Genomic DNA, 11,539 nt, shown 5'->3' with positions numbered 1-11,539 from the left:
CACTGTTGTTTCCGACATAATTTACTCACTCTCAATCTCAACGCTAAATTCAACCATTTTATGGTTGCTGTTTCCTAGGAAGGTGTTTTACTCTAAGATCATTTAACACATTACACACTACCAGGTGTAAAATAGTCTGATCCCTGTTTGTATCCATGATATATTCTTCTAGGAAACTGTCCTAAACACGCTCAATTGACTCAGAAATGATAAGAACTGCAGATGCTGGAGTCAGAGATAACACAGTGTGGAGCTGGAGGAACACAGCACGTCAGGCAGCATCAGAGGAGCAGGAAAGTTGACATTTCGGTTTGGGAACCTTCTTCAGAAACGTCACGCTCTATCAATTCTTCTTCATGCCTACTTCTGGCAGTTCAATTTACCAATCTATATGGAGACTAAATTCACCCTTGATTAATGTGCAGCCTTTCGTACATATCTTAATTATCTATTGATTTATTCTCTGTCATAGAATCACAGAGAAGGACAGCATGTTAACAAACCCTTCGGTCCAACTTGTCCATGCCGACCAGATATCTTAAGTAAATCTAGCCCCATTTGCTAGCATTTGGCCCATATACACATGCGGCAAATGTAATCCATTTTCTTGAACACAGTTAGAGTCATAAAGATATACAGTAGGGAAACAGACCCTTTGGTCCAATTTGTCCATGCCAACCAGATATCCTAGATAAATCTAGTCCCATTTGTCAGCATTTGGCCCATATCCCTCTAAACCCTTCCTATTCATATACCCATCCACATGCTGTTTAAATGTTACAGTTGTACCAGCCTCTACCACTTCTTCTGGCAGCTGATTCCATACACACACCACCCTCTGCATGAAAAATTTGCCCCTTAGGTCCTTTTTAAATCTTTCCCATATAGCTCAAACCCTGGCATCATCTTTGTAAATCTTTTCTGAACCCCTTCAAGTTTCACAACGTTCTTCCTACAGCTGAAAAACAATGCATGCAGTATTCCAATAGTGGCCTAATTAATGTCCTGTACAGCTGCAACATGACTTCCCAACTCCTATACCAAATTCCTTCTTCACTATCCTATCTACCTGCGACTCAAATTTCACAGAACTATGAACTTGCACTCCAAGGTCTCTTTGTTCAGCAACACTTCCCAGGACCTTACCATTAAGTGTATAAGTCCTGCCCTGATTTGACTTTCCAAAATGCAACACCTCACATTTATCTAAATTAAACTCCATCTGCCACTCCTCGGCCCATTGGCCCATCTGATCAAGAACCCGTTGTACTCTGAGGGAACTACAGTATCACAGTGTTAGAGGACCAATAGACTGCTCCTGCTAGTGTTTTCTTTTCCTTGTTATTTCTTATACCCATATGGATTCGACATCTTACAATCCAAGATCATTCCTCACAATCATACTTATTTAATCTTGTACTAACTAAACTACCTATCACCCTTTCCTTCTTGCCTATCCTTTCAAATATTCACAAAAGCTTGTATATTTAGCTCCCAACTACAGATTGTTTTTTAGCCATGTCTCTACAATGGATATATGATCCATGAACTGCTATTTGTGCTGTTATTCAGAATATTATGTGATTTAAGTAAAGTGGAAATTAACTTTACTTTTTAACATTTTTTTCACCTTGTGGCCATATTCGTTGTTAGTCTTTATGTTTGCAAGTTCTTTTCCTTCCTGTCCAACTCTATAATTTCCTAAATAGCTACTTTACAATACGACCGCATCATGTAATCATCTCCTCTCCACAACCCTTTCCACCCCTCTCTATTTCAAATGCCTCACTGCAGCCCATGATTTGATTTGCCAAGACACTGGTCCCAGCATGGTTCAAGCAAAGCTCATTCCATCCCAGATAAAAACCGAAAGAACTGCGGATGCTGCAAAATCAGGAACAAAAACAAAGTTGTTGGAAAAGCTCAGCAGGTCTGGCAGCATCTGTGAAGGGAAAAACAGTGATACCATCATGGTCACAAATTTATGTGCTGAGATACAGTAAACTCACTTATGCCACACTGCATTCCGCAGGACCTAGAATAAAAATAAACACAGAAGTATTTTATTAAGAATTAATAATAAAGTGCAGCCCTGGAAACAGTAATACAGCCTATTCTGAGGAAGGTTCACCAGACCTGAAACATTAACTCTGTTCCTTCCTTCACAGATGCTGCCAGACCTGCTGAGCTTTTCCAGCAACATTGTTTTTTATTCCTTCATTCCATCCCAGTACTGCTATAAATGTTACATGAATAGAAATCCATTCCTCCTGCACCAATAGTTGTGTCCTACGTTCATCTCCTTGACTTTATTTACTCTATGTCATTTTTGCATATGGCTCAGGTAGTAAACCAGAGATTATTACCTTGGACGTTCTGTATTTTAATTTATTTCCTGAAATTCATTCAGCAGAACCTCATTTCTAGTCCTATCCATGCTGTTGATAGCAACGTGTGCGATGGTAGCTGTGACCCTCCCTTCCAATCCCAAGCTCCTCTCCAGCTCTGAAGAGATGGCCTTAATCATGGTGCAAGGCAGGCAACACAGTTCACAGCTGCAGAGCACAGTATCTATGCCCCTAATTACACTCTCTCCTACCACTACTACATTCCTATTTCTTCCCCCAACTCTCCTCCCCCTGCATTACAATACTATTGTCAGTTCACTCACTCTCCCTGCAGTTCCTACTCTCATCCACAAAGCTTGCAAGACCCTCTTAACTGTGGATAATTGCAGGGGTAGAAGCCCCTTGGATGCTACTGCATTGGCTCCTATGCCTGCCTCACCTGCTGTTAGACTTTCTTATCCCTGATCACAGTGCAAATTTGAATTATCTAATCAGAGGAGTGTGAATTTCTTTAAGCTGCAATTATTTATAGCAACTGTGTTCATCTGGATGGTGTCCAACAGCTCCCACATGCTACAGAAACAATATCTCACCAATATTACTAACACTATCAAATTTCATTTAATTTAATAACTAGTTACTGTAGTTTTTTTGCACTTGAAGAATTCACTGCCCTTTTCACTTAATTTTAACACTTTGTTTATACCACTACAAATCTTATACTTAACAAATTATTTTTAAATTAAAGAGAGAAAAAAGGACTAAACGCAAACTAAAGACCTTACTTCTACTTTAAAAGCTAGAATTACTCACAACTCCTACTCAACAACCAGAACTTACATCACATTGTGGTTCATTATGACTTGAATGTCAGCTTATATTTTGGTGCTGAAGGCCCAGGATTTGGATTTTTACTTGTAATCTGTTCATCCTGAAGCAAGAGCGCACCTATTTAGCTATAGGTTTCAGTATTTGATACTCAGAACACTGTTCCCAAAAAAAAGCTTTTCAGTGTTGCTGGTAGATGGCAGGTGTTGACAGCCACGGTTAATATTAAAGGACATTGTGACCAAATGTACATTCAACGATGGTAAATCTTTCTGCCATTGGTTCTAAGCTATTGGGTTTCAAGATTAGGGATAGTCAACATGGCTTTATGAGTGGGAAATCATGTCTGAATAGCTTGTTTGAGTGTTTTGAAGTAACAAAGAGGCTTGACGAGGGCAGAGCAGCGAACATAATCTATATGGGCTTCAGTAAGGTGTTCGACAAGGTTTCTCATGGTAGACTGTTTAGCAAGTTTAGATCACATGGAATACAGGGAGAACTTGCCATTTCGATACAGAACTGCCTTGAAGGTAGAAGACAGACAGTAGTGGTGAAGGGAGGAGGATGCCAAAACGTCAGCCTTTCTGCTCCTATGATGCTGCTTGGCCTGCTGTGTTCATCCAGCCCTGCACCTTGTAGTGGTGGAGGATTGCTTTTCAGGCTGGAGGCCTGTGACCAGAGGTGCGCCTCAAGGATCGGTGCTGGGTCCACTGCCTTTTATCATTTATGTAACAATTTGGATGTGAACATAGGAGATATGGTTAGTAAGTTTGCAGATGACACCAAAATTGGAGATGTAGTGGACAGCGAAGAAGGTTACCTCAGAGTACAACAGGATCTTGATCAGATGGACCAATGGGCGGAGAAGTGGCTGATGGAATTTAATTTAGATAAACGTGAGGTGCTGCATTTTGGAAAGGCAAATTAGGGAAGGACTTATACGCTTCATGGTAAGATCCTGGAGAGTGTTGCTGAACAAAGAGACCTTGCAGTGCAGGTTTGTAGTTCCTTGAAAGTGAATTTGCCAGGCTTGCCTTTATTGGACAGTGCATTGAGTATAGGAGTTGGGAAGTTATGTGGCAGCTGTACAGGTCATTGTTTTAGGCCACTTTTGGAATACTGTGTTCAATTCTGGTCACCATGCTATATGAAGGATGCTGTGAAACTTGAAAGGGATCAGAAAAGATTTGCAGGGATGTTGCCAAGGTTGGAGGGTTTGAGCTATAGGGAGAGGCTGAATAGGCTGGGGCTATTTTTCCTAGAGCATTGGAGGCTGAGGGGTGACCTTACAGAGGTTTATAAAATCAAAAGGGGATTGGATAGGGTAAACAGACAAGGTCTTTTCTCTGAGGTGGGGGAATTAAAAACTAGAGGACTTAGGTTTAAGGTGAGAGGGGCAAGATTTAAAAGAGACCTAAGGGGCAGCATTTCCATGCAGAGGGTGGTGTGTGTGTGGAATGAACTGCCAGAAGACGTGGTGGGGGCTGGTACAATTACAATATCTAAATGGCATGTGGATGGGCATATGAATAGGAAGGGTTTAGAGGAATATGGGCCAAATACTGGCAAATGGGACTAGATTTATCTAGGATATCTGGTTGACATGGACAAGTTGGACCAAAGTGTCTGTTTCCTTACTGTACATCTCTATGACTCTAATTGTGCTCAAGAAAATGGGTTACGTTTGCCACGTGTATAAAATTACTATTGTCATTTGGACTAATGAAATAGTAATAGAATAGAAATAGGCAAATATTCCTTTCCAATTCTTCTCAGCCTATCTGCAGCCTTTGACAAAGTTTACCACAGGCCATTCACCTCTCCCTGCTATTGTACATCTGGTTTGGACCACTTTCACTTGGTTTCCATCTTTACATACCTAGCCACAGCCAGAGAATCACTTTTGTCTTCAATTCCTCCTCCTAGAACTTTATTGTTGATGTTTCTCCCAAGATCTGGTTGGTTGGCCCTGGCTAGGTCTCATCTAGATGAAGCTCCTCAGTGACAATCCAAAAACACAGCATTTGTTTTAACATATACTCTGTTAGCACAGTCTTCTTTACCATCATTGCTCTCAATTCTTTAAATTCAGCTAGAATATCAGTCTGCTTGTCAAACATCTAGTACTGGACAAACAAATGTCGTCCAATTACTTTTGAGAAGCCTGAAGTTATTTGTTTTGTTCCCTAATTGTTCTGATGGCTATGCCTCTACGCTCTGTAGTTTCCTCTCTGCGTCTCCTCCCCCTCCATGTTACTTCCCACCTTTCATAAAATATCATATCATGATCAATTTAATAGAATAGCTGCATTTGTGCATTAAATATCAAATATACTTTCTACAGAAAGTTAGGCTGGCACTCAAAAGCGTAAGGAAAATTTTAAATATGAGATTTATGTTCATTCAATGATCGTCAATCTCACTGGCCAGTGATGGTATAAATTACACCTATAAGATCTCATTCCTGCAGGTAGTGAATTATTGCTTGAAAATTCTTAAATTTGAAATTTAGTCTTTTCTTCTTCCTTTTCCTTTCTACTTTTTTTTCTCTTTCTGAATCCAATTTTTCCTTCCTTCATTATTTTTCTTTCTCTGTCTGATTTAACACTAATTCACTCAACTTCTTTCTCCTTAATTCTTCTTATTCTTTCTCAATGCTTTGGACCTTTGATCCTATTACTCCTAGATTCCTCATTGCCATCACCATAATCCGCTCCCATTCTCAGCTATTTGCAACACTGAATAATTTCAAATTGCAGGCTCAGGGAAAACATCCATTCAACAGGACACTCCACAAGATATCCTACTCCAGTACATTCTGGACTTGGACCCAATTGTGCAGATCATGCATACGATATGTGTTCCCACCCTCAACATAGACCACTGGTGTTCATCAAATAAAGGTGTAGCTATGTGAATTATAGATCAGAACCCGACAGTGATAAAACGCTTCTGGACCTTATTTGGCTCCTGCCATGTGGGAGGAGAAACCAGGTAAAAACAGGCTGCTAACCAATAAAGGGACCTGTTCAAACTAAGAACAAGACAAGGGATAAACAAAATGTTTAGTTTGATTAGTCAACAGCTCCATTAGTTTACCATGCAACTACCAGCAGAGGAGGAGGCAAACACTAGTTAGACACTGTGCTCATCCAACAATTTCTCATGTTCCTATTATACCGGTATCATTTTTTCTGATCTGCGTGAAACTGAAAGTGTCACAAAAACAAACTGAATGCTCAGATTTAAATTCAGATCGGAGGAAAAAATGGCATTAGAATCGAAAAGAATAACTTGATAGAACAAGTATGCAACTGATATTTTTATGCATTATACCATCATAGAGACTATATACTAAATTTATCGAATTTAGAAGATACTAATCCAGCAATAGCTGATTTTAAAAATGCTTTGAGATAGTGCGACTATAAGTAATAATTCATGTATGCAAGTAGATTTCTCTGCTTTCATAAATTATGCCATGATCAAAAGACTGCTGCTGACAAGTACATCTGCAAATGTGAAATGAAAATTAAAAATCCTGTTGTCAAGTAAAGTGAGTTAATAGAACAAGTTCTCTTAATTTGACAGAGGAATTATACTACATCCCACTCAGTCAAGCACACTGGCTCTTAGTACAAATGTCCTGCTATTTCACTTATGTTTAATTTTAATGTAATCTCATCTCCTCCTTGCTGCCAAACAGTTGAGTGAGTACATCAGTGGCAATAACAAATCATCAGGTGTCACTGCTGGTAATGTAGAACCTTTAAATAGCATGTGATTATTGCACAGTCATTTAGCATCTGAGTCACTATGAGAACAAAAGGGAATTCTAAAAACTGGTTTCCACTTTGTTAATTGTCAAGATCTTTCCACTTTATAAAGCATTTGACTTAAATTAATGAAATATTTCCGAAAATTTACAGGATCTATCAGCAATACTTTACGTTTCCCAATATATTAAACACAAATCACCAAGAAAGTAGAGGCAATACAATATTAATAAACACAATTGTTCTTTCTTTTCTAATGATAGAATATTATAGATTCTGAGCCTTTTATACAAATGCTTTCCCACTTCTCTAATTCCTCGTATGGATTTTATTTTAACATGGGATGCATTTTTTAAATAACTTATTAACTGATTTAAAAGATAAGTGTGAATTTTTATTTTCATGTTACCAATTTATTTAAAATAAATTTGTAGCCCTGTGAAAATAGTAGAAAAAGATTTGCAAAGATATACGATAATGGTTTCTACATTTCTTATACAATGATATAGACCAAAAATTTTTTGTAAAACTGCTTATATGAAAAATATCAATCAGTATTTTAAATATGTTGGTTACGAGAGTTAAAATAAAAACAAAAATATTTCACATTAAATGCATATTCAGTTAAGCATTGACAAATAGATTGACTAAGATTGAATAGTGTATCAACGAATTAAAACCAGACCACTTTCGTTAGTGTAGTTAAAGTGAAACCTTGGTCCAAAATGAGTAAACAACAAACTTAGTTGACACACATAAATGGCATTTTATCAAAGAACAGTCAATTCCTCATCTATTGCAGATTTTCAGTTAAGAGCTCAGCATCAGGCAGTTTGACTTTGATGATATGCAAGGAAGGAAGCCCATATGTTTGAAGATCTGTCAGTGGTAACGTTGGTACGAATACAGGATGCTGCTTGACTGAATCATTCTCCAAATTAGGCAGGTACTGGGAAAATCACCTGCTGTCACCTTACAAAACAGACAATTTCATGACCACCCAAATTCTGCATCTGCTGGAGAAGGACAAAGGCTGGATATTCAACAGGATACAAACATGATGACAGTGAAGAAGCCCAACTTACTTTTTGTATCTATTTAATACCTGCATTAATATACAAAGATGTATACCAAAACATGTTTACAAACTGCTTATATAAAAATAACAGTATTTTAAATATGTTATGTGAGTTAACATAAAAGCATGACACAAAATTTATATACAGTTAAGTATTGGTAAGTGGATTGAATTAGATTGAATAGTGTATTAACTAGTTAAAACCAGACCACTTTCGTGAGTGTAGTGAAAGTTAAACCTTGATCAGAAAGAAGTAGACAACAATGTGCAGAGCTGGATGAACACAGCAGGCCAAGCAGCATCATAGGAGCAAAAAGGCTGACGTTTCGGACCTAGACCCTTCATCAGAATTCAAACCAGGATGACCAACTACTGGAGAAATAAGGCACACACCGGCATAGTGAAAGTGTACCAGTGGGACTGGGGTTACCGATGGTTGGTCTGGATGCTGGAAAAACTGTAAAAAAGTGGGGTTGTTGCTGACTGAGTTGTAATAACTGATGGGAGTTTAAGAGCAGAGCACAAGGTAAAAAATGTCAGCGCATACTGCATGTGCACAGGGTTTAAAGTCCAAAGTACAGAAGAGACTGTCGCCTGGCAGTGATCAACCTAGGACATGGGACAAACATGATATATATGAAAATGTACTGTAACCTCTTGATATTAGACCTTGACCTACTTCTTCTCAGAAGCTTGAATATGTGGTGTCAGCCGGTTCTGTTTCAATGTTTACAATGTAATAGCTTATCAAATTTACCATAATAAAAGCAGAAAATGCTGGAAATATTCAGCAGGTCAGGTGGCATCTTTGGAAATAGTTGCAGAGTTGACATTTTTGGTCTCTGATCTTTTATCAGGTTGAGAAAAGTAGAAAATGTGAGCTAATGAAAGAAGGAGGAAAACTGTGGAAGGGGCTAGGTGTAGAGAGGGAAAAAAACAAAAGAACAAGTCTATGATAGAGCATAATGTGGAAGAGATAAATTGTCAAAAACATTTGTGGTCCAGTGCTAAAGTGACTGGTAATAGGACAGGTAAAAAAACAAAATTAATATTTCTTTAGAAAATAAGTATTAGTGTTGGACTGTTAATCTGGAGACTCAGATAACGCTCTGGGGACCTGGGTTCAAATCCAAACAAGTGTGTTTACCATTTCTGCACAATGTTCAATCCTCTGTAACATTTTCAATTACATCTTTTGCAAGCTTCTTCCACTTCCTGGATAGCCTTGCTGTTCTCAGCAAATCACTTCAAGAGCTCCCAAAATGTCAACTTCACCAACAGAATTTCTACTCAGCTACTTTACACCCCTTAATATCACGTCGTGGTCATCTCTGGTTAAAGCAGAGAAGCTTATTCTCTGTGGCCTTATTGACAACTCAGTCCTATGCGCTACCAGGCATCAGTCCTGTGGTGACAACTGTCCCCAGAACTTCAAGCATTTGCATAGGTGACCAGAATTGGAGAGAAGGTGGACAAGGTCACTGTACAACTGGAGGATATGGGTTGTGAAATTGGATATGGGAAAGGAATCAAACCCTGGGGGAATTGCATTGTAAGCTCATAACATGCCCTTTTTAATATTCAGTCCTATTCACTTCAATAGCACCAGACTGTTAGGCAAAATACTATGTAGACAAAAACAATTCCGGTGCTTACTGTCATAGGCCATGTTAAATATCAATACTTCTTTTAAAATTTGCACTGCACCAGTTTAGAATTTATCCTTCAGTGTTTAATTTATTTAGTTGATTGTTACTCTGCTGTTCATGTTAAATCAGTTATTTTCATTGAAATATTTTATTTCACGTCAAGTCTTTGATTCCATCTAGTTTGAGATGAAACAAAAATGCATATTATAGTGCTCTATAGTGCTTTAAATACTGCATGGGCTGATTAATAAGCTTGTAATTACAACTGCCTCAGGCACCATGTAATGAATCATTTGTCTTTCCATTAACTGCAGATTGACAATAGCACTGTTTAATTGCTCATTAAATCAGTAACATTCTGTTTAATTGCCTTTATTACAAGTTTAAAACGCAAGTCTACAGTTTTAAAAATATATAAGCCTGAAAGAAAAAAGTACTTGGTGTCACGAGTCAGAAGTAGACCAAACACCATTTATAATTCACTCTGCTAATCAATCAGCAACAAGTAATTTGACAGGCACAGGAGAATCATGTCTGTTCAGCTAATGTTTATGAGTTTCAGTGTGATTTGATATAGAAATTCAAGTTTTAACATTAAGGTCTTACAATTCTTTAATATGATTATTTTAATATTTAATATAAGATGCACAGGAATAACATCACTTCACGTTTCACTCTAATTTGTAAACCATTTTGAATTGAAAATAAAGTCCTGTTCCTTTACAGTGACTAGGTCAAAATCTTGGAATTCTCTACTGAGCAGAAGTGTCGAATACTTCATCCCATGGAATGTAACATGTCACAAAGGCAGTGCATCATCACCTTTGAGGGCCATCGTTGGCAAGATCAGCATTTGTTGTCCATTCCTAAATGCCCTTGAGAAGTTACAACTCTAAGCCTGGTGGCTGCAGCTGGCAGAACACCCACGAAAAGCTCAAAATCACCAAAGGACCCAGGTCACAAGTGAATGAGACAGGGATGCTACCCATGGTGAGGGGGTTACTGACTCAAGAGCGGAAGGGCCATTGGAAGGAAGGTCCTTCAGAAGGCATTCCTTTCCAGTACTGCATCCTTGATCAGGCAAATTGGCTTTGAATGAGGGACCACTCCCACACTTCCAACGATAACCAAGCTCCAAAACCTGCCTCTGGGGAAAGGGTGTGTGTGCACTGTGTGGGGGAGGGGCAATAAATTCCACTCAGTGTTCATTGTGGTAGCAGTCCATTTGATCCCAAGACTGCAAAGCACACATTAATGAGAAAAGGAGGAATTCCAGAGTTCACATGTATTCACATGCAGTCTCAAAGCAGTCAAACAATTTTGGCAGAGATAGTAGGAACTGCAGATGCTGGAAAATCTGAGATAACAAGGTGTAGAGCTGGATGAACACAGCAGGCCAAGCAGCATCAGAGGAGCAGGAAAGCTGACTTTGAGCCTAGACCCTTCATCAGAAATGGGGGAGGGGAAGGGAGGTCTGAAATAAATAAGGAGAGAGGGGGAGGCGGATAGAAGATGGATAGAGGAGAAGATAGGTGGAGAGGAAACAGACAGGTCAAAGAGGCGGGGATGGAGCCAGTAAAGGTGAATGTAGGTGGGGAGGTAGGGAGGAGATAGGTCAGTCCAGAGAGGACGGACCAGTCAAGGGGCAGGATGAGGTTAGTAGGTAGGAAATGGGGGTGCGGCTTGAGGTGGGAGGAGGGGATAGGTGGGAGGAAGAACAGGTTAGGGAGGCGGGGATGAGCTGGGCTGGTTTTGGGATGCGGTAGGGGGAGGTGAGATTTTGAAGCTAGTGAAATCCACATTGATACCATTGGGCTGCAGGGTTACCAAGCGGAATATGAGTTGCTGTTCCTGCAACCT

This window comes from Rhincodon typus, chromosome 13, assembly GCF_021869965.1.
Source record: "Rhincodon typus isolate 14 chromosome 13, sRhiTyp1.1, whole genome shotgun sequence".
In the NCBI taxonomy this organism is placed as follows: Eukaryota; Metazoa; Chordata; class Chondrichthyes; order Orectolobiformes; family Rhincodontidae; genus Rhincodon; species Rhincodon typus.
Note: the sequence above shows the minus strand (reverse complement) of the source record.